This window comes from Mustela lutreola, chromosome 17, assembly GCF_030435805.1.
Source record: "Mustela lutreola isolate mMusLut2 chromosome 17, mMusLut2.pri, whole genome shotgun sequence".
NCBI classification, from domain to species: domain Eukaryota; kingdom Metazoa; phylum Chordata; class Mammalia; order Carnivora; family Mustelidae; genus Mustela; species Mustela lutreola.
In genome coordinates, this window is record NC_081306.1 from 16,820,127 (window position 1) to 16,842,862 (window position 22,736).

The 22,736-nt window shown below is 49.4% G+C and overlaps 1 long non-coding RNA gene across 1 annotated transcript; it reads left to right on the forward strand.

Moving 5' to 3' along the window:
• Positions 1–8,961: 8,961 nt before the first annotated feature.
• LOC131819157 (uncharacterized) lies at positions 8,962–19,069 on the forward strand. The gene is made up of 3 exons (XR_009349075.1): positions 8,962–9,123; positions 14,794–14,922; positions 18,900–19,069. It is a non-coding gene; the product is annotated as an uncharacterized LOC131819157 (long non-coding RNA).
• The last annotated feature ends 3,667 nt before the right edge of the window (positions 19,070–22,736 follow it).

Here is a 22,736-nt window from a genome sequence, read left to right on the forward strand (position 1 = left end):
GTCCAATTTTGATCATGATACTAGGGCCAGACCCCAAAGTCACAGGGGTTTCAGTATTGAAAAAGTTTTTAGAGATAATGACATCCAAATTGCCCTATTTACGAGCCCCCAGGGAGAAGATGTGACCTGGACAAGTCCATGCAACAGACTGGAGGCAGAGAGGGAATTAAAATAGAGGACTTCTGACTCTGGGAATCATGTTTGCTTAATTTCGTTGTCCTGACACTCAGGTCTGGGTTTGGAGAGGTTCTGATTTGATCCGGTAGCTTATGTATTGTCTTGGAAAAAAAGATTTCCACTAGTACGTTCCAATGCAACCTCCCATAGCATGATAGATGCATTGTTGCTGAACCCCAGATAGCATCCCAAAGAACCTGTTCTTAAGGAGAACCTGAGCCACGTAAACATTCTCATGAGCTCTTCCATAAACCACCCATCTCTCCATTCCTTCAACAGCTTGTCAGTGCTTGTCTTGTACTAGGAAACAAAGAAGACCAACTTGGTCTTTCATATATATGAGGCAGGGCTGGTAATTCACAACAGAGACACCTGCTAAGAGGAAGGTTCTCCATCTCTAGCTCACAGTGTATTCCACAGCTCCTTCTGTTAGATATCTGATGGACACTATTTCCAAGTGTCCCACAGACTGTTCAACCACGTGTGGCATTGATCATTTTGCTGTTTTTTCCCCCTGACTATTTTGGTGAAAATTTCGTATTTAACTTTCCGTAGGGATTTGAGTCTCAGATTTGGGGAGGTGGTGACTGAGATTGGGAAGGTTAAAAAAACATGTGCTTGAGAGGCCCTTCTAGCGCTGATATCTTGACTGTGCTAGAATCCTTCTGCGCCCACTCCTTAAGGAGAAACAGATTGTCTTCCCCTTGCCATGGCTCTTGAGCCCTTCCAAGCTTGGCCATAAAAGCAGTCCTTGATTTCCTAGCTGAAACACTTCTTTTTCCAGTGTCCTGAGGAGGGAGTTGGAATGGGATAAGTTATGTGTTGTGGTTTTAGGCATTAATGAATATGAGAAACTAAATTATTGAATTTTGCAATGCAAATTATATTTTGAACACAAATTCTTCATTTCTGAATGCTAAGGACTCATAAAGAATGTCAATGGTTTATGAATTAGGCCATTAGCATACAATTTGTGATTCAAACAGTACACCAGCACCATGTAATAAGTACTATATAAAGAGTAGTGTTGTCTAAAATTTTCAAAATATTTTGCTTGATGCATTAGAAAGTTTTCAAAAGCCTCCAGTGACCTGCCTTCCTTCCCTCCAGCCTCCCTCCCTTGTTTTCTCCCTCATTCTGTTCCTCTCCCCCTCCCTCTACTCTTCCTCTCTTGTTTGACTGTGTTCTTGTTCCTCATCAACCCACCTTCTCCTTCCACTGACTACAGTAACGGTTACTCCCACTTGTCTCCTTCCTTTCACAGATTAGACTGTAATAGCCAGACAAGTCCCAAGAACTAATCCAGACCAACCCCCCTCGTTTTAGAGATGGGAACTCAGAGACCCAGAGTGGAAGGGTCTTGTCCAAGCTCCTCAGGGGTGGAGCCACGTGGAGCTAGGTCTCTGACAGTCATACTCATACCCTCAGTTGGCTCCTTCATTCTCATGTGCAACCGACTCAATGAAGGCACCTTCCTGAGTGTTTTCATGGCGGGAGAGAGACTAGGGCACTGGCTTCTAGGCAGGATTGGGGGTGGGGGGCACAGAGGCACGGGCATTGGAGGAGAAAGAAGGATGATGCAGATATCATCCACTCCGCACGTTTGCCCATCGGCACAACCTGATCTCAAGGTGGCGAGGCCCCGCAAGTGGGATTGCTGTGTAGTGAAAGCTCAGTTACGTTGGAGGAATAAGGTCTCTCCATTAGAGCCATTTGTTTAGGAGTGAGACACCTGGAGCAGTGGTGAGTGGTGAACATTCTGTCCCTTACAGAGGTTCAAGTTGAGTGCAGGTACTAACGCATAGAAATCCAAGAGCCTCATGTTCCTCTAGCTCAGTGGTTGGGGATCAGCCTTGGTTGCCACCCAGACTCACCTGGGAAGCTTTTCAAGCTCTCCAGGCCACACCTCTCCTTCATTAAATCAGGATTCCTGGGTGGGTTTTTACAGATTCCCTTTCCAAATTCCAGTGTTCAGATGGGGTTCGGAGAAGGCTCTAGCACAGCCTAGCAGGTCTGATATTGTAGTGTGCGTGGGAACCACCATGGGAGTTCATTATACACGCAGGCTCTTGTGGTCCCCTCCCCAGAGATTCCGGTTCAGCTCATCGGGAAGAGCAGCCCTGGACCATCTCTTCAGTCGAACGTGATATCCAGTTGTCTTCAACCAACATCCCAGTCTCTGTCCACTCACCACCTCTCTTCCGGTGATAGGGAGGAACCGCATCCAAAGATGGATGAACTTCAGCACGATAGAGCCCTGACCAAGGCCCACAGTCCCAGATGACTTTGGGGAATCCTGATCAGAATCCTCTGGGGATGCCATGACCCAACAACCCAACATGTAGCTCCAGGGATGGGAGCTTGATCCTAGCCTTGAGTAGCAAGTTAGCAATAAGGAAGAGAAACCTTCTGAATGTAACATTTTTTTTTTTTTTCCTCTCCGGATTGACCGAATCCTGGGTTGTCCTTGCCTCTCACTTGGGCCAGCTGCGATTTATTCCAGGTAGCAAAAATGCTGGGGGGCTGCTGTCTCCTTCCCCCACTAAACCTGCAGGTTCTCCTTTGCCCTTCAGAGATCCCCACCCAGGAAATCTCAAAGTCAGTGGTCTCCCATTCAGTTCTAGTGAATGGAGTCAGACCACACCCCCCGTGTTGCCCGCAGCAGCCATTTTCCCGGAAGACGCTGAACAAAAGCACTATTCAAAGGGCCAGCGGCAAACTAAACCGCAAAACCTGCCCCCCACCACAGCCCAAGAATGCCCTGCACGAGTGATGACAGAGGGTCTCGGAGGCTAGTGCACCTCGTGCCCCCCTCTCTGGCTCGTGAGTGATGGCCACAAGGCAAACAGCTCACCTTGTGTGATAAAATATTTAGAAGTTAACTTAGCACCCCCATGCTTCATAAAGAAGAAGGCTCATGCATTTTAAAATTATTTTGTAAATCACGTTGAAGCCTGACAATGCAGATTTACCACTTTGGCTGCGATTTAAATACCAGGTTATCCCCCTCATTATGTTAACAGTGTGAAGAGCGGCAGAGTCATTCCCTCTGATTTGCCAGGAGCCTGTTGTGCTCCCCTAGATGGTTGCATCACAGCCCCCGCCCCCTCCCAGCTCTGGCTTCTGAGAAGCACTCCGTCATGGGGTGAGAGGTTGAGGGAGGCGGTGGCTGGCTGTGTTTGGGGGAGCTGGTGGAAACGGGCAGTGGGGAATCCATGCCTATTAACTAGAACAGCATGGGGGCATCTGAGAGGAGGAGGGACAGCAGGTTGAAGCAAGATTCATCTCCCTCCTTTAAAGCACTTGTGGATTAATTTAAAAGAGAGAGAGAGAGAGAGAGAGAGAGTGTGTGTGTGTGTGTGTGTGCGCGCGCGCGCGCACGTGTGCGCATTTTAAACAAATCCATACCAGAAACTGTCAGGAAATAAGAGATTTGCCTATCATAGGCAGGGAGCGCAAATAACGAACTGCTAAAAATAGTTCACAGACCCCACCCCTTACTGGGAAGAGACAGGGTAAGGCTGTGGATTTGGAGTTTATTAGCTGTTTATAGCTGTGTGACTTCAGGCAAGTTACTTAACCTTTCTGGGCATAGTTTCCTTTTCTGTAAAGTGGGTCAAAGACAGTTCCTCCCTTCATGGTCTCATGTGAGAATCAGAAGACAACACAAGAGAGGGGTTTAGTTAAAGAGCTCAGTGTAAATTGGCTAAAAAACACACAGAAATATAATGATTTTTAATTTTTTCCATGTTAACCACAAACCAGACATTTTGTTTGGGCTTCACCTATCTTATCTCATTTTGTGCTCACAGTGAACCCATGGGGAAGTCATGCCCATTTCACAGAGAAGGGGACTGAGGCTCAGAAAAGTATTGAGCCTCAAATTATACAGAGTTTGCCTTTGGGTCCTCCTGATGTCAAGGCTGGGGCATTTCTTCTTTCCCTTGCTCCCTCACTCAGTAAGCACGGACTAGCCAACATTCGTTAATTCATTTGGCGGTTGGCCTTGACACTATGCCTGGCTTTGGGGATACAGACAGAGAAGATATTTGCTTCTCTGGAGGACCTGCTGGCTTCATGGGCTTGGAAGCTTCAGGGGTCCATGAGGTGGACTTTTGTGCACCTACTAGGAGTTAAGCAGCTCTGGCTACAAGGGTTGGCTGTTCCTTATTCTTTTTTGCATTGCACAGTTAAATTGTGCGGGGTGAACTAGCTCTGCCCCAGGGCCTTTGCACTTGCGGGCATGCTCTTTCCCCCCAGATGGGCACTCCAGCTCTTTCTCATCTTTATACTTCTACTGTTACCTCCTCAGAGAGGTCACCCTAGCAAATGCCTGCCCTGCCACTCTGTTGTGCCCCCCCCCTTCCCTGTAGTTAGCATAATCTGTAACCATCATGTCTAGTGATTTATCTCATGCTTATGTCTCTTTTCCTCCAGGAGAAGGTAAACTACTCTATCTTTTTCCAGCTGTAACCAGAGCCCTGGAGAAATCACCTGCCACGAGGCAGGTGCCCAGTGAATATTGTTGAATGCACAGATGAAGGAATCAACGACGCTCTCTCATCTTCCCGAGCCCAGTTTCCTGCTCCGCAGAATGGGGGTGGCTGTTCCTGCACCACGGGGTTGATCTGGGACAGTTGCACACTGAGGCACCTCACACGTTGAGTGCTTGGGAAACACTGGCACCTTCTCTTTCCCCACCTCCATGCTGACTTTGCCTTGGGAGAGGGAGAGGATGGACTTTCTGTGTTCCCTCTCTGCGGGGCAACCAGAAGACCAGGAAACACAAGCCCACGTGGAAAGGTTGGCATGCTGGTTGGCAAGGTGGATGGTGAACTCTTCAGTCAAGCAGGCGGTGGGGAGAAAACAGTACTGGCCGCAGATTTTGGCCCAGGATCACCCTGATCTCTCCTGCAGGCAGATGACCCGTTTCCTCTCTCCAAGCAAGCTTCTTCCCCAGACCTTCCCTGCACTGAGCGAGAACCCCAGGCTCTTCCTCCACAGCCCTGCGTCCCCTTCCGCTTTCCCACCACCTCCCCCTGCCTCTCTGAACATAGGACCCAGGGAAAGAGAAATCACGGTGAGCTCCTTTGAAATGACCAAATTCTCATCTCCACGGGGACCCAAAACAGATCTCGGATCTTCCAGGACCAGTGGCCTGTCTTATTTGCATCAGGCATTGCCACCGCCACGTCAGTGGGTTAGGTGGCAAAATCAGCGGTCACCAAGGCAAAGAAAGGACTATTAGCAGACAAGATGATTTCATCAAACAAAATCTCACAAATAGTAGATTGCTGTTTGTCATCGAGACACTTAATCCACTGGGGGTTGCTCCCAAAGTGCCCATAATCAATTTCTGCTAATTTGCCAATTCTCCGGCTCTGCGAGGGTGCTGGTAATTTCATATTTTACACACCCACAGAGGTTACGGTAATTGATTCAGTTCTGGAAAGTGTTGTAATGACTTTGAATGAACTTGAAAGGTTTTGCATTTGTTTTCAGAGGCTGTTAGAGGGAGTGATTCAAACTCTGCCACGCGGGCATAATTTGTGAAGGTTGGACATGAAAACGACGGATTAGCTTTTCTGGGAGACAGCTCTCTTCTTGTTATAACCTCCCGGCTCATGAGGCAGCCTGGGCCCGGCACGGAAACACTCCACTTCCTTTTTATCTGTATCTCGATGGTGGTGGAAATCATCTTAGAACATCTGAAGGGAAAAAAGGCAATTATTGAAAAATCCTCCTAGAATGACTTGGCTTTCTGAACGCTATTTTTTTTTTTTTTTAAAACAAACACCCAAAAAAGTAAGGTTGGCAAAGATGAGAAGTTGTAGAGATTTTCTTCTTGACGTTGGCACTTTGGAAACAAAATATATACACAGTCAATTTTATTTTGTTCCTGAGCTCACGTCCTGCCGTGAATGTCTCTGACAAGCGGGGCCAGCGTGGAGAGGAGCATGGGGAGGGAAAATGTTAACCGTCTTGCAGCAGACCAGGGTCCTGGCTATTGTAATATGATCCTAAGAGAGGGTTTTCTCTGTGCCTGACACTGTGCTGAGCGCTTTGTCCAGGGAGAACATGTAATCTGAGTGAATCCTTTTAAGGTGACCCAGTCCTCCTTACAGATGACAGAACCGAGCTTCAGCAATGTTCAAGGACTTTCTCGACTCTCCCACTCTCTCTGGTTGCAGCAGCTGTGCCTTTAACTTCTAACCACTCTGCCAGGCTACCACTGGTGTGCTTGAAAATGATGAAGTCCCAGAACCCAAGTCAGGTTCGGTGGGGTGAGGAGGTTCGGAGCCGACGACTAAATAAAGAATTCTTAAGACGTCGTTGGTGCAAAAGGTGATTTATTAGAGCACGGGGACAGGGCCCGTGGGCAGGCGGAGATGCGGCCGCCCCGGGTTGTGAGGAGTGGTTGGTTATATACACAGGAGTTGGGTAGGTGAGGACAAAGGGGTGTTCAGAAGGGCTATTGGGGCAAAGAATACTATCAGGATATTGAAGGCTTAGTTGCTTTCAAGTATAGACAATTGGAAGTCTGGTGGAATGTTACATTCCTGCTATCAAGCATCCTTGTTAATGAGATTTAGGTTTAGAAGAAATTTAACTTTATTTACTTTTCCTTCTACTTCCACCTCCTTCGGTTTTTATGGAGGGGAGGGTGACATTAGGCTTGAGGAACTGAGTTCTGTGTCTTTGGAAATTGGGCTATTGATAAGGTAACTTCTTTGTTGTAATCTCAAGGAAATTTGCAAACCAAGGGAGACTCCTGTCTTGCAGGATTGTGATCTCAGCAAGTTAACTATTTATCATTTTATGGCAGTCAGGGGTGCCTGAGGAATGCTACAACTATGGAGGGGAGCGGATGAAAGGGGGCGGGGTGCAAGGCGCCAGCTCTTGCTTTGTCCTCAGCCAGCCTCCTGCTCCCTCATCAGTAACTGTTGCCTAACCAGTGTTCTAGAAACAAAGCCCCAAACTGAACAAGACTCTAGGTTCGTAGAGCTTGTCGATTACTGCCTTGTAAATATCCGCGCCGAGGCTGATTTCAAGCTACTGACCTGATGTCGTGAAACCAGGAAGGGAGGTGTGTGGTCAGCCCTCCTGCTGGTTTGATGCAACCCTCTTACGCTTCTCCCTGACCCATTCACCCAACCCACCGTGGACAGTTCTCTGACTTGTTCCGCACATGAAGGCCCAGACTGCTTTCTTTTGTGGTCTCACCTGGCTCTCAGGCTAACTGTTGGGGTGCTAGCAACCTTGGCCCCGGGTGGCTGATTTCATCGCGTTTCGTACTCGCTTCCAGGGCAGACACCTTGCTCACCTCGTGTGGCGACACCTGCTGGGGTTACCTTCATGCAGAAGCCTGAACCTGCAAAGAACCCATTTTTCAGAAATACAGCAATGCCTCAGGCTGAGGGCACTCACTCGTGAACCTGTGTGTGGGGACATCCGGAATCCTCGGGTGTTGTGCTTTGGTTGCAAAGTGAGCTGCAAACTCACTCAAACATGCCGACGTTGGACCCCACATGGATGGGTTGAGAAAGCACAAGGGGGCCTTGAATGAACAATCTGGAAGGGCCGCCTGCCTTCCAGGGTGGGGGAGGAGCCGCTCTCTGGACTCAGTGGGGGTGAGGGCTCCAGGAAAAACTTAAGGAGGTTCTCCTTGTGGGGGAGGGGCTGGGTAGGGATGAGGCTCCCTAGAGAACAATTAGGCCATATTGAAAACATTCTAATCTTTGTCTTCAAGAGGCCTCTGGGACCACTCTGGGGAGAGCTGGCAGCATTGAATAGAATCAGGAGGAAATGAGCCAATAGGAAAGTGTGAGACCTGAATCTCAGGGGGGCCTTATGAGGCTGGGGTATGGGTGGTGCCAGAGGAGGCTGGGCAGGGCCGCTGAGAGTGGGGACTGCGACAAGGAGGAAGCAGCTCTGGCTGTTTGTTGTGGACGCATCTCTGGACCCACTGCTGGGTGCAAGGCCGTGGATGCAGCCGGATGGAGAGAAAGATGCCCCAGGTTTACTGAACATCCTGCTTTAAGCTGCTTGACTTACAGGCATTGCTTTACTTTATCTTCATGAGAACCTTTTAACGACAGTAAAACAGAGCCGGTGGTATGGAGCTCCCGGTCACAGAGTTGGTGAGGTCAGGGGCCAACACCGGGACTTTCTGCCCCCCCCTCACTGCCCTGTCCTCCACACCCTCCCATTTTTCATTGCTGGGCAGGTCCTCTGTTAGCAGAGCTCCTGGCTTTGGAAGCTGCTAGTTCTTGAGGTCTTATCAAGCAGTAGCTCCCAGCCAAAGGCTTTACATCCATGTTTGTTGCATTAAACACTCACGATGGGGCCGTGAGATCTCACCACCCTTTTCCCAAATGAGAACGCTCCTCCTCCAAGGGATAACAATACTGGCCCAAGGTCACTCATGAGTAAGTGGCAGAGCTGGCTCAGTCCTGGCCGTGGCTGATAGCCAGGCCATGCTCTCCACGGTTCTCCTGTCTTGCCCCCTGCTTTCTTGCTCCCTGCCCTCCTGGCCCATTCAGCACCTGCACCCCTCAAGATCTGGGGCAGGAAACAAGCATTCATGCAAGAAAACACAGTGTGCTTGGCAGACCGCCTAGAAAGGTCTTCCTTTTCGCCTGGGGTCTTCCCTGCTGACCCCAGATAACGTGTCTTCTCCCGACATCTCAACACCTTCCCCCGACAAGTATCAGAAAAACTAACAGACAATCGTAAATTTTTCCATCCCAGACTCAAGGGTGAATGATTTAATTCCAGGTGGAAATGAAGCTTCAACGTCAAGTTTGTATCTAGCGGTGAGGTCTAAGGATAAGTGGATCTTTGTCCCTTCCAGGACAGGGTGTGTGGAAGAGAAAAGGCTATGTTGCCCTGTTGGGTCCTTCTCCCTCACCTGCCTGCCCCTCAGGTTCAAGTCCACCCACCAAGGTGAGTTTACATTTCACTTCTCTTTTTGTAGCTCTTGATATGGAGTCAGTTACTTTATTCTACCGGGCCTTGACATTTTCATCTGTGAAATGGGGCTGATGTGGAGAAGAGAGGGAATAGTTCCTCCTTCTCCGGGTTATTATGAACCTTCCATGGGGAAAATATGTATGAACCTTGTTTGAACACACATGCAGAGTGCATGGAAGGTGGGTGCTGTCCTCTGGGCACAGCGGTGGCAGCCGGGATCTGGGAGCTGGTGTCAGACAGTCCAAGTGTTGGAAGTTAAGCTCTGGGCAAACCTGGGGAGGTGTTTTGGCCTTTCTGAGCACGTCTCCTTGTCTCTAAAATGGGGATATTAATGGCATTCGCCTCATGCGGCAGATATGAGGGTGATGGGGGATGATGGTTGGAAAACGCCCAACTCGGTGCCTGGTGCACTGTTACTAAAAACAGGGGCTGTTGTTCTGACGGGGGCCTGGTTGATACTCCCTGTGGCGGTCTCGGTGGGAACCGGAGGTAACCAGGAGGCTGGAGAGGAGGTGTGGTGTCAGAGCTCCGGGGACAGGAGGCTCCCCCTCCCTGAGGGACCTGGGGAGAGTCTGCGGTTCATGGGCTCTGAATTGCGTGCCACGGTGAACAAGGCATTTCACGGGGGTAGGAGTGGGGTCCCTCCAAAGCAGGGGATGGGAAGAACACCATGTATTGGACGTGCCAGGGGCCCTTCTAGACACCTTCACACACATCACCTCCCTTCATCCTTGAGCAAATCCAGCATTCTCTCCTGTTTTCCATGTAAGAAAGCAGAGGTTCATGAAAGCGACTGGCTCAAGTTGCAGAGTGAGGGGTGGGTCCTGGGTCTCTTGGGAGCTTCCTGAAAGGCTCTGCTCTGTCCTCCGTGCCCCTGCGAGGCCTCTGGGAAAGCAGTCTGGGAAAACAGGGCTCCTGCAAGAAGGAACCTGGGAGGAGAATGTGGCTGGTGCTCAGCCCACCCCACCCCAGGGGACCCAATGCAGCCCTGGGCCCTAGCGGAGTTTCTGATGACCGTGACACCCCCTGCTTGGCTCATTTTGCAGCTCTGGACGCCCCAGCCCAGCAAGACAACGGAGGCCTTCGCTAATGTTCCCAAACAGCCCATTCCCCGAGACCCAGACAACAGCCCAATTATCTCTGGCCAATCGTGGGCCTGCTCCCTGCTTGGGGCCCACATCTAGAGGCGATTTCTCTTTTTTAGGGGAGCCAGCCAGGGACCTGAGACCTGCTGTGAAGGTAATTAGGAAAGTCTGGTCGAGGAAACCCGTTGTCTCCTACCCTCCGGTGCAGGGAAAGGAGGGGCCATCACAAGGGTGGGGGTGGTTTTCCTAGGCAGTCAGAGGCACTGGGCCACTGGGAGTCAGAGCCAGGTGCCAGAACAGGAGAGAGAGTGTGGATGTAGACCTCTGGACCACAGAATGATTTTTCATGCATCTTCCAAGCTGGTGTGAGCCCTGCCTCCCTCCCCTCCTCCAGCCACTCCCCTTCTTCTTGTTCCGACCCCCAACCAGCAACTGGTGGTCAGTAGTAATTAAGACTTGAGTATGGCTCCTTCTCCATTGACCACATCCGGAAGCCATCTCCACTTCCTCTCGCTCCCTGCCCTTTCCCCAAGTCCTGCCCTGGCTGCAAGTTCTGTTGGCTTGCCTCCTGTAGGCACACTGGATTAAATAATTTCTCCCCCTCTCTACTTATCCAATCCCACCACCTTCTGCCTGGACCGCCATGACAGTTTCTTAATTCTGGAGGATCCAGTGGAAATGCACATCAAGTTGCTTGTCAAGGCTCTGTGTCCGCCTGCCAATGACTTCCCTTCCCTGCACTTCTACCATAAAAGGCCGGCTCCTCTCTCCGAGCTGACTCATGCCTGCCTCTCTGAGGTCATGCCCTCATGCCTCCCCAGTGTTCACCCCAGCCTGGCCACCTTGGCCTTTATCACGCTCCTTGAAAATAACCGTGCGTCCAAGCCTATTCGCTTCCTGTTCCGCAGCCTGGGCTCCTCTCCCCAAGGCCACTGCCTGTGTGGCTCTCTTGGGTCTGAATATCCGTCCTCTGAAGTAGACCGCATGCCTCTCCCCGGTCAACCATCTCCCATGCCTGCTTGGATTTTCTTCATAGCATTTATCACTGTCTAGAAACATTTCGCTCATTTTTTGTTTGCTGCTTTGTGGGCTGTGCGTCACCACTAGAATGTGAGTTCCGTGGGGTTAGGAACCTTTCCCCTCACGTTGCCCTGTCACGGAGAAACATCTGTAGAATGTGTGCATGAGTGCCAGACATGTGTCGAGTGATTTTTACATCCTGTCTTGTTACTGAATCCTATGAGTTAGGGGCTCTTCTCAGCCCCATTTGACCACCAAGGAAACTGAAAGGCTGAGTATCCCAATGGACAATGGCCAGACCGTATACAGAAGTAGAAGTCTGACCCGTGGCCTCCCGCTGACAGTTTGAACCACAGCCCCTGCAGTGCTCGGCCCCAAACTGTCAGGATTTGGCCCATAACAGCCAGCTTCCCCAATTTTTCTCCTACTTCCAACTTAGGACCAATCAGAGAAAGCCAAATATACTCCCCTAACCCATCACATAGGACACCCCCCTTCTAGGTGGCCCGCCTCCACCTTCCCCATGCCAACAGCCTCCGACATCAGGCTTACCTGAAACAGGCCCTCTTTCCTACTGTGAAGCTTTCTTGTTCCACTACCTGCCTTTGAGTCTCTGCCGAATTCAAGGGATGGTGGCTGACCCCCCTTGGCAGAACACGCTGTGGGTGAATAGCCTTTGCTTGTTTGTATCTGGCCTTTGTCATTTGTACAAACCTGAGGCAGCTTTGAAGGACTGGTGACTTCTCCAGGTCACACAGCTAAGGGGGTCCCAGGTATTTGACCCCCAAGTCCCTTTCTCCATCATGCCATGCCTTCGTTCAAAGAGATTTCTCCCTTTCTCTGCCCCAAACTAAGGAACCAATGGTGTGGGTGCAGAAGTGAGGGGGAGAGGGACGAGGGAAGGGTGGCATCTTGTAGGGCAGGGGGGAAGTGGGAGGGAGGAGCAGAGGGTCCCAGGACAGGGGCGAGCCGTGTGGCACAGACAGCTCCATCGGGAAATGTCAGCCTCATTGTTCTGTTTCTTATCCATTTAACAAGACATGTATTAAATGTCTAGGGTCCGTCATTTGTCCTGAGGTTGTTATTTGTCTGGAGATAAGGATGACTATGGAGAGATTGGTGGGAAAGGAGCAATTAGTAGCCTCATCCATCTCAATGAAAGATAATAATAATATTAATTGATAGCCGTACCAGGGTGCGGAGGAAATTCTTAAAGGCTAAGAGGGAGAGATCTTCGAGGGCCACGTCTTTTCCTAAGTGCCTCGCTGACAGGTGCCCATTTGTTACGGGAACAAGCGGGGACCGTCTGCCTGCTCCCTCACCGGTCACTAGATCCTGATTCCTCATCCTGTCTTGCTGGGTCTGGACAGGATTCAGGGACAGGATGTGGAGCCCCAGGCAGCTGGTGGGAATGACTGAGGAGGGCGATGGGCGGGGGGCGTTCTGGATGAAGTCGTGATCCCCAAAAGCAAAGGGGTAACCCAGGGGTTTAGGAATGGAGACAGACCTCTGAAAGGAGAATCTTATAGGGCTAACATTAATCCTCATAGTCTTCTGATAACGGTGAGTCATTTTCCTTGGGGAATTACCATTTGCTTGGCTCCTAGTCTTGGTGGTTGGGTTAGGACTGGGCCAGTCTCCCCAAGGAATGAAACATGATCCAGGCAGGTGTGAGGTGATATCTCATTATGGCTTTAATTTGCATTTCCCCGATGTTGAGTGATGCTGGGCATCTTTTCATATACCTGTTGGCCATCTGTCTATCTTCTTTGGAAAATGTCTACTCAGGTCCTTTGCTCAGTTTCTGATCAGTTTTTCTTCTATTGAATCCTTCATACATTCCTAAACTATTTTGGATATTATTCCCTTACCAGGTATATGATTTGTAAATTTTTTCCCCATTTGGTTAGAATGACTAGTACCAAAAAATTAAAAGATTAGGAAGTGCTGGCAAAGATGCAGAGAAAGAGGAACCCTCTTGTACAGTTGGTGGGAGTGCAAACTGATGCAGCTGCTGTGGGAAACGGTATGGAGTTTCCTCAACCAACCAAAAATAGAATTACCCTATGATCTGGTGATCCCCCTGGTGGGTATAGATTTGAAGGAAATAAAATCAGTATCTTGAAGGGGTATCAGCACCCCTTTGTTTGTTGCAACATAATTCACGATAGCGAAGACATGGAAATGATCTCAAAGTTCATCAACAGACGAATGGATAAGAAAATGTGATAAACACATACATGCACGGATATTATTCAGCCTTAATAAAGAATCCTGCCATTTGTGGCAACATGGGTGACCCTGGAAGACATTATGCTACGGGAAATAAGTCACACCCGGAATACAAATCCTGGGTGGTATTACTCATATGTGGAAATCTACAAACGTAGAACCCATAGAAGTCAGAGCAAAATGGCGGTTATTAGAGGCTGAGGGATGGGGGGACAAGGAAAACAATGATCTAAGGATATAAGGATACAGGCTCTCAGTTCCAAGATGAATAAGGTCTGGAGATCTAATGCACAGTTTGGTGATGATAGTTAATAACACTGTACTCTATACTTGAAATTTAAAAAAGAAAAGAAACACAATCCAGACCCAGCAGCTGGCATATTCTACTCCCTCGCTCACGACCGTTGGTTCAAAAAAAGGGAACTCGAGGTTGTTGAGTGTGTTTGGGGGAGGCAGGCAGCGGGAAGTAAGAAAACCCATGGTGAATGGTGGATTAGAGGTATTTTTCCTCTTTTAGGTCTCTCTGGACAGTGGCTTTATCAACTGCTGTTAACTCAGCCTTCTAGATTAGCAGCTTGGCTCTTCCAATGGATAGATCATTTAATCTTTGATTTGTCTGGATTCCCGGGGCACGCTGGCAAGGCACGGTGCTGGAGTGGTTAAAACTCAGTAGATCCTAGTAGCATGAGTACCTGGAGGTTGGCTTTTACCTCCTGGGCGCCAAGCCTGTGGATCAGGTACCTGTCATCAAATGGATGGGGGTACCTATTTGTGGTTTTTTTTTTTTTTTTTTTTTTTTTTTTTTTGCCTCAGTGGTTAAAATAACCCAGGTGTGCCTAATTGAATGGAAAGAGACCACACCTGGGAAAATTTCTTCTGCTATTTGTGGAAAGGTAAGCTATCAAAATGACAGTATTTAATAGCAATTGCACAAAACTGCGTAAGAGTTGGGTTGGACATGAAATGAAGATGGAGCAAAATGTCAAGAACCATGGCAGCGTCTCCTTCCCACCACCTGCCACACCCTCCCAACCTCAGGCGGACGCTCTCATAGACCAAAGTTTAAAAGTTACCTCGGCTCCATTTCCAGAGCGGCGTTTCTCAAAGTGTGGTCCGGGGACCACCTGCATTAGACCGAATCCCTGGGGGCGGTCCCAGAGCCTGTATTTTAACAAAGTCCTACGTAAGCTGACGGCCGTGGATGTTTGAGGATAAATGTCCTGGATTCTCAGGCATTAGAGGGACATGTTTCTCATGGGTCGTGAGCATCTGGACTCAGCGTGGCTCTGCATTTATTTTCGAACAGGAAAGGCGGAGGAGACATCCTGGGACATAAGGAGCCTCAAAGCTGCGCTCATAAAGCGGAAAGCAATGGAAAGGCATGGAACGTGGGACGGAATGCCCCTCAAAGCAGTCAAGCAGGCGTTAAAGAGAGGTGGGTTTGTGCTGAGATTCGGAGGCTGTTGGGGCCACGTGGCAGAAGAGAGGGGTCCCCAAAGGAACGAGTGAGGGATGGTGGGCATAGGTCTTCTTGGGCAAAAAATCCCCTAATACAGCTACCATAATCCATTCCACAGGCTGACAAATAGTTTGAGTTAGAGGTGGTGATAAAAGTGAACACACAGTGTGTCTTGGGAGAGTGTTTGAGGCAGGAACTTTGAAAATACGGGAAATGGGGGGAGAAAGCTGGAATTACGGGTGGAAACAGTGAAGAACTTAAATAGTATGCTGGCAATACAAATATGTATAATTCTATAATTATGTATCTCTATATAATTTATTTGTTATCATTATACTTTATATAAAAATATAAAATAATGATAATAAAATAGAATAATAAGTATATAAAATACATAAAATAAATAATAAAATCATATAATTATATATAATATATAACACATGGGTATAATATGTAACATATAGCTAATATTTTATGTATTACATATAACTGTATAATAATTTATAGAACACTTTAATATATATTTATATATATGACATATATTTAGAATACATTATTATGCCATGTATTATAATGTATTACATATTATGTAGATTGTGTATGCTATATATTTATAATAATCTTACGTATAATACAATTTACTTTTTAGCCACTTTGACGTGTATAGTTCAGTGGCGTTAGGTATTCACACTGTCATGTAACCATCACCACCATCCGACTCCAGAACTTTCTCATCTTCCCAGACTGGAACGTCATCCCCATGACGCACTAACTCCCCATTCCCTCTCCCCACCCCCCAAGCCCTGGAAACCAGTTCTACTCTCTGTCTCAGAGAATCTGATGACTCTCGGTCCCTCATACGAGTGAAATCCTATGGAAATCACCCTTGTGTGTCTGCCTTGTTTCACCGAGCGTCATGTCCTCGAGGTTCGTCCATGCTGTCGCAGGTGCAGGAATGCCCTTCCTTCTTAAGGCTGAAGAAGAAACATTGTGTCTCTCCATTTGTCCACCAACAGGTGCTTCGGTTGTCATTTTTAAGTTTTTTGACCGAGGGACTGTTAGGTGTGGGCGTTGGTGCAGGAACATGGTTGCAGGGTTGAGAGATGGGTGGGCGTTTAGACCGGAGGAGCCCTGGTGCTCTTTGTGGCCAGACAAGGAGTGTGGGGGTCTGGCCAAGCAGGAAAGATACATCGATTTGATGCTGCTATCTATGGAGGTGAGGGCGTGGCTCCTGTGTTGATAGGGGAAGAAGCACCCTGGGGTGGATTTGCTGTGTCTTTCATGCTCCCTGTAGAAGGGAGGAGTGAAGTGGATTTACATTTCTGATCTAAATTGTTTGGTTAGTTTTATAGCCCTCCCTCTCCTCAGGTAAGGAGAGGAGCTTCTCTAGCTTTTTTTTTTTTTTTTTTTTAAAGATTTTGTTTATTTATTCGACAGAGATCAAAAGTAGGCAGAGAGGCAGGCAGGGGGAACAGGCTCCCTGCTGAGCAAAGAGCCCCGATACGGGACTCAATCCCAGGACCTTGAGATCATGACCTGAGCCGAAGGCAGAGGCTTTAACCCACTGAGCCACCCAGGCGCCCCTTTTCTAGCTCTTTAACCAGAGCTCAGGGGCCCTCGGCAGTGTCTGAAGGGTCATTTCCAGGTTCAGATTATAGCTCTGGTTTACGAAGCTTGAAGAAGAGAGCCTCTGCTCCTGTCAGTATCTGGAACTGAAGGATCAGTAGTGGATTGTTTTCTCTTCCCTGTGCTGAGTCATCAGCAGTGAGAAAGGTCACAGTCCTGGAATTCTTGATCACAGCAATCTGTGATAGTCTGGACAATAAACATCTGCTTGTTGATGCAGTTTGTATGAAAGTGAATTGTCGGTGAATGAATGCTTTGGAAAGGCGGGGAGTCTTCCATTGTTGCCTAATGCCCCATCTTGATGTATTTACCTCTTTGTAATGGGGCTTCCCTTGTTTCTACTGCTTGTGGTGACAGTCTGTGGCTTTTCAGAGGAGAAGTGTCTCCTCCGGTCACGGCGGCCTCAGTGGGGCTTTCAATCGGATGCCCTCCTCTGCTTCAGCATCCCGCCCCCAAGAGCAAGGAAAGCAGTCAGAGCTTTCTACATCCCTGGCCACAGTGAGTGATGCAGGGAGAGAACCATGACCCAAGCCATGACCCTTGAGGCTTTATACCTGCACACAGCAAAAGCCGAGAACTTTCTTTTAGATCAGAAGTTGATAAGTGCTTTCTATAAAGATCCAGCTGGTAAGTGTTTTAGTCTCTGTGGACCAGATTTTCTCTGTTGCGATCCATCACTCAGCTCTGCTGTTGCAGTGAAAAAGTGATCATAAGTCATATGTAAATGGAGGGTGTGACTGCATTTCGATAAAACTTTATTTATAAAAACAGGCAGGGGGCCACATTCAGTCCCTGTTTTATTTTATTTTATTTTTTAAGATTTTATTTATTTATTTGACAGAGAGCGATCACAAGTAAGCAGAGAGGCAGACAGAGAGAGAGAGGGAAGACAGAGAGAGAGACAGAGAGAGAAAGACAGAGAGAGAGAGAGATGCGGGACTCGATCCCAGAACCCTGAGATCATGACCTGAGCTGAAGGCAATGGCTTAACCCACTGAGCCACCCAGATGTCCCCAGTCCCTGTTTTAAAAGAAAACATTGAAATATAGGAATATAGGACCCACCTTGTGAAAAGAGTCACCTTAAAACCGACTTAGAGGAAAGCAGAAGTGAAAATGGGAGAGGATGAGTTCTCTGATTTTTTTTTTTGAAGATTTTATTTATTTATTTGACAGAGAGAGACACAGCACGAGAGGGAACACAAGCAGGGGGCGTGGGAGAGGGAGAGGAGGCCTCCTGCAGCACCAGGAGCCCAATGCGGGGCTCGATCTCAGCACCCTGGGATCATGACCTGAGCTGAATCAGACGTATAATGACTGAGCCACATAGGCACCCCAAGAGGATGAGTTTTGACAACAGCCACTGAGCCCTGGGGATAGCCACGCTTGAAGGCGACAGTCCAGTGGATGGCTGGTTATGTACTCCAGTTATTACACAATTAGTGCTTGAGGCAATTTGCTATGGGTTTTTGTCATGAAGGAGAGTCCTGGCTCTTATGGACCCTCTCCAGCAGTTTGCTCTTAGAGGCCCCAAATTATGTGTTGGAAAGACCCACCAGCAATCCGAGAAACAGGGATAGGGAAGGGGCTTTTTTAAAAATTGTAGCTTCAGAGCTCTTGGTTGAACCTTACCACTAGCCAGAAGTGGGGAGGCTAAGCCCATCCACCCACAGCTCCCCAAGGCCCCCACAGTCTTTCCACTATTTGTTGTGTTGTACAGTGTATGTAAAGTGTGTGTGTGTGTGTGTGTGTGTGCGTGTGCTCACACGCTGTGGGCATTCTTACCATGACCTGCGAGATGGGATGGATCATCATTCCTGTTTTGCCCGTAAGGAATTAACAGCAGAACTCAGAAGGGTGAAGGGAGTTGCCCACAGCAACCAAGATAGCGGGTGAGGACGTTCGGATGTGATCCCAGTTCTGGGAGGCTCCAGACACGTCTTCCCCAATAGCACTGCTCTCTTCTCTAATAAGAGGCCAAGAGCAGGGCCCTTGTCCCTGTCACAGAAGCAGCCTATTTCTAACAAGCCTGCATGTTCCACAGATGCAGACCGGAATGTCGGGAAGCCAGTGGCATCTGTCACCCCGTTCTCCAGGAGCTTTATAAGCAAACGCGAGCCCGTTAGCTGTAAATACAGACTCCAGGTCGTCTTTCAAGTAAATTGGTGGTGTTGTATTAGAAAATTTCTCCCTGCGAAATGCTAACAATGCAGCGGAGCTTAAATTTTATGTATTGCAAGATTATGAGTAGATAGATAAAATGGAAGGGGGAAGAAAAGTCTGCTCTGACAAGAGCTGGATACGATGATTAGTTTCCCTTTCTTGCAGTCTCTTCCCGAAGCGGTTCTGGAGAGCAAGTTTCCTTAAGGACAAAGTTGACCACGAAACTGCTGACTGCTCTGGGCTGCAGGGCACTCAATCGGGGATGTTGAGAAGCTGGCGGTCTCTGCTCCTCTGGAGAAGAATCAAAGACCTTCCCCGGGAACATCGCAGCCTACTTAAAAATAGCGACGGTAGTACCAAATCCTCTGCGTTTGGGATGGGGAAGGGCAGCTCTGCCTCCTGTGTGCTTGGGGCTGGCTGGGCCGCCGGAGTCCTCACTGTCGGGCTGGTGTGGGCAGAGCCTGGGGCTGGCTGGGCCGCCGGAGTCCTCACTGTCGGTCTGGTGTGGGCAGAGCCTGGGGCGTGAGCTCAGACCCTGGTCATGGGGGAGTGAGAAGAAAGGGAGACTTGAGGGGTCTCTAGCAGAGAGGCAGAGACAGGGAGAGGGTAAAGAGAAATGTAGAACACAGAAAGAAACAGAAAGGAGCCTTTCTTGGTTGACTTGACTCGTGACTTTCAACCCAAGAGGCAGAGATAAGTCTGTTTTTGAGTCTTTTAAAAGTTATGAGTCCTTGGGCATCTGGGTGGCTCTGTTGGTTAAGACTGCCTTCAGCTCAGGTCATGATCCCGGAGTCCCGGGATCGAGTCCCACATCGGGCTCCCTGCTCCATGGGGAGTCTGCTTCTCCCTCTGACCTTCTCCCCGCTCATGCTCTCTCTCACAAATAAATAAATAAAATCTTTAAACAAACAAACAAACAAACCTACCTTAGGAGTCCAGACACCTTCACTGGCACCCTGTCCTCCTGCCCAGTGTCTGAACCTGCTGTCTTGACCCCCGATCCCTCCCCTCTGTTGCCAAGAGTGCTGGGGATCCTGAAAGGCAGACACCCCAGTAGCACACCAGGAGTCTGTAGGAACCACTCATGGCCCCTGGCAGTCTGGTTTGCCCAGCACTGCTGGCCCCTTGGGGACACACCCACACCCCACAGCTCCATCCCCGCACACCAGCTTCTCATGCTTTCTTTGAGCCAACATCCCAGTGGACAGATCCGTACCCACAGTCGCACTTTGGCCCCCTGGTAACCTGTGTGGGCCCTGACCTTGGAATGTATATTGTTACTCTGACAGAGTGGGTGTCTGCGTGTGCGTGGGATGTTTGTGTTTCCCTTTTCCTGGGAGGAGTAGCTGTCTTGGAGACGTTTTTCATATTTGTTCATAGAAATCAACATCACCATTGCTAACTGGTGAAGCACGGCCATCGTTTTGACGTGTAGTTTCGACTTTTTCTTTTTGCCCTAGCACATGTCCACGTGCCTGCCTCCGGGTGCACGCACGGGAGTGTTCCTCTAGGTACTGGCAGGCGAGCTTACCCGGCACTGAGGGGTGGTGCAGACATCGCCTGGCTGATTCCCGAGACTCTCTCTTGGTTCCAGCTGCTTGCTGATCCCTGCAACAGCAGGACAGGAGTCCTACAACGTCTTATTAAGAATGTCCTAATGACAGTCAGAGAAGCGACTCCCCACAGATGTCCAAGTCCTAATCCATGGAACACATAATCGTATTAGGTTACATGGCAAAGGGGTTGCGCGTCAGCTGGCCCTGAGGTGGGAGAGGAGCCTGGATTCTCCAGGCGGGCCTACTGGAATCACCAGGGGCCTTAGAAGTGGAAGAAAGGTCCAGAAGAGGGAGTCAGAGAGATGGTGGCATGAGAAGAATAGGGCCCAATGTTGCTGGCTTTGCAGGTGGCGGGAGCGCTCTAAGCCAAGCAGTCCGGTGACTTCCAGAAGCCAGAAAGAGCAAGGACATGAGTTTTCCTCTAGAGCTTCCAGAAAGGAACGCAACCCTGCCAACATCTTGATTTTAGCCCCACCAGCCCTATTTTGGAGTCTGGAGCTGTATGCTGTGTTAGGCCTGTAAGATCTATGGTGTTCTCTTACAGCCTCAGGAGGAACCGAACCGAACCCCTAGCCATGCCTTGCCCAGAGCAAAGATAAATTTGTCTCTGGAAGCAGTTTTTAGGGAACTTGTTGGGTGGGAGGTTGGGGTGGGGAGGCTGAGCCCTCGGGGGTGGCTGCCCAGGGCCACCAGATCGGCAGAGACCAACTCAGTATTTGCTGCTGAGAGACGCACATTTTGACACCAGCCTCGTCATGCTGGGATCACGTAGTCCTTGCTATCGACGCCACCTGATCCTATCCCAAAGATGCCACTTGTGGACACACAGGGAGGGGCACTTGGCTTTCGCAGGCCATTCGGGAGAAGGGAGGTGAGGCGTTCTTCCCAGATCAAGTTCACAGTGGTGCCTGTTAGGATATGTCTTGGGTGCCTTGGTGAGCGAGGCATCCTTGGTCAAGTCCTCATTGTCAGGAGCAACTGCCAGCATCCTGTGCCATCAGGTACCACGCAGGGGCAGGAGCACCCGTGGCGTCTGTTTTTCTGTGGACGGCTGCTTTATAGAAGCAGTTTCATCTTGCCTGCCCCTCTCTCTCCTTGCCTCTCTGCCTTCCCCTCTGTTCAGCATATCCAGGCTCTCTTACTTGCTCTCAAAAATAAAAGGGACTAGCAAACGCCCAGGCAGCCCCGACACGCTCTCACGGCATCAAATACTCGGGTCGGTTTGGGGCTGCTCCCGCCAGGGGTGATCAGCACGTCAAGTCTGACTGGTTGTGTGACAGGGAGTGTCCGAGCTCGCCGGCTGTGGGCTGGGCCCCGCTGGTGAAAGTAACATCAGGCAGCACGCATCATCTGTAGCTTCCACAGAAAAAGAAGACGCAATCAGCATATTCCTATTTGGAGAAATAAAAAGACATCAGTGAAGGGCTGTGAACTAATGGAGCATGTGAGCGGGTCCAACAGGAAGATTGTGCCTCACGGTGACCGAGGGTAGAGATGAATCACGAGTGTTAGTCCTGGGCAGGGCGTCGTATCCCAGCTCTGCCACCGTGAAGCTCTTCCTTCCACGCGGAGGCTTGTTTTCCCCATCTGTGAAATGGGGTGCTCAGTCCCTACCCTATCATTGGCACGTCACCGTCGATCAAGGAGAACCCTCCTTGTCCCACGTGGTGCAGTGGAAGCTGCAGGTTTGTGGCGCTGGGCTGGTCTTGGGCTTCAGGTTCCTTGAACGGAAAATGGGAGCCCTCCGGGGACCTACCTCACAAAACTCCGTGATTGAGAGCACTTAGATCCGTGCCTGGCCTATGCCATCATAGAGATGTTACATGTGGCAAGGAAATTGTCTTCAGGACTCGGGTTTGCCAGTGATGGAAACCCATCTTAACCGAACGATCCAAGGCAGAGGTAGTGGCGGGTTATGGGCTGAAGTAGCCAAACAATGGATGCGGTGGAATAGCGCTCGCCTTTGGCCTCTATACCTGCCCAACTTTTTTTTATGTTCTTTGATCTTGTCTTCCTGGGAATGGCTTTCACCTACCTCTGTGGCCACCAGTAGGGAAAAGTTATGTTCTTCTAGATTCTTCTTCAGGCAGGGTACATCTCTACCTCTAGCTCCAAGTACAGGCATGGGGTGGGGTGGGGTAGGGTGACTGGTTTGGCTTTCACCAGCATCCCGCACCTTGGACCAATCACAGTGGCCATGGTGGTGAGGTCTGTGATTGGCTCGGCTTTCACCAGCATCCCGCCCCTTGGACCAATCACAGTGGCCATGGTGGTGAGGTCTGTGATTGGCTTGGCTTTCATCAACATCCCGCCCTTGGGACCCATCACGGTGGCCATGGTGGTGAGGTCTGTGATTGGTTCGGCTTGCATCACATGACTGTCCTTGGTCTTTTATGTGTGGTTTCAAAGGACTTTATTTCCCCCACAGACCGAAGCGGTAGTAGAT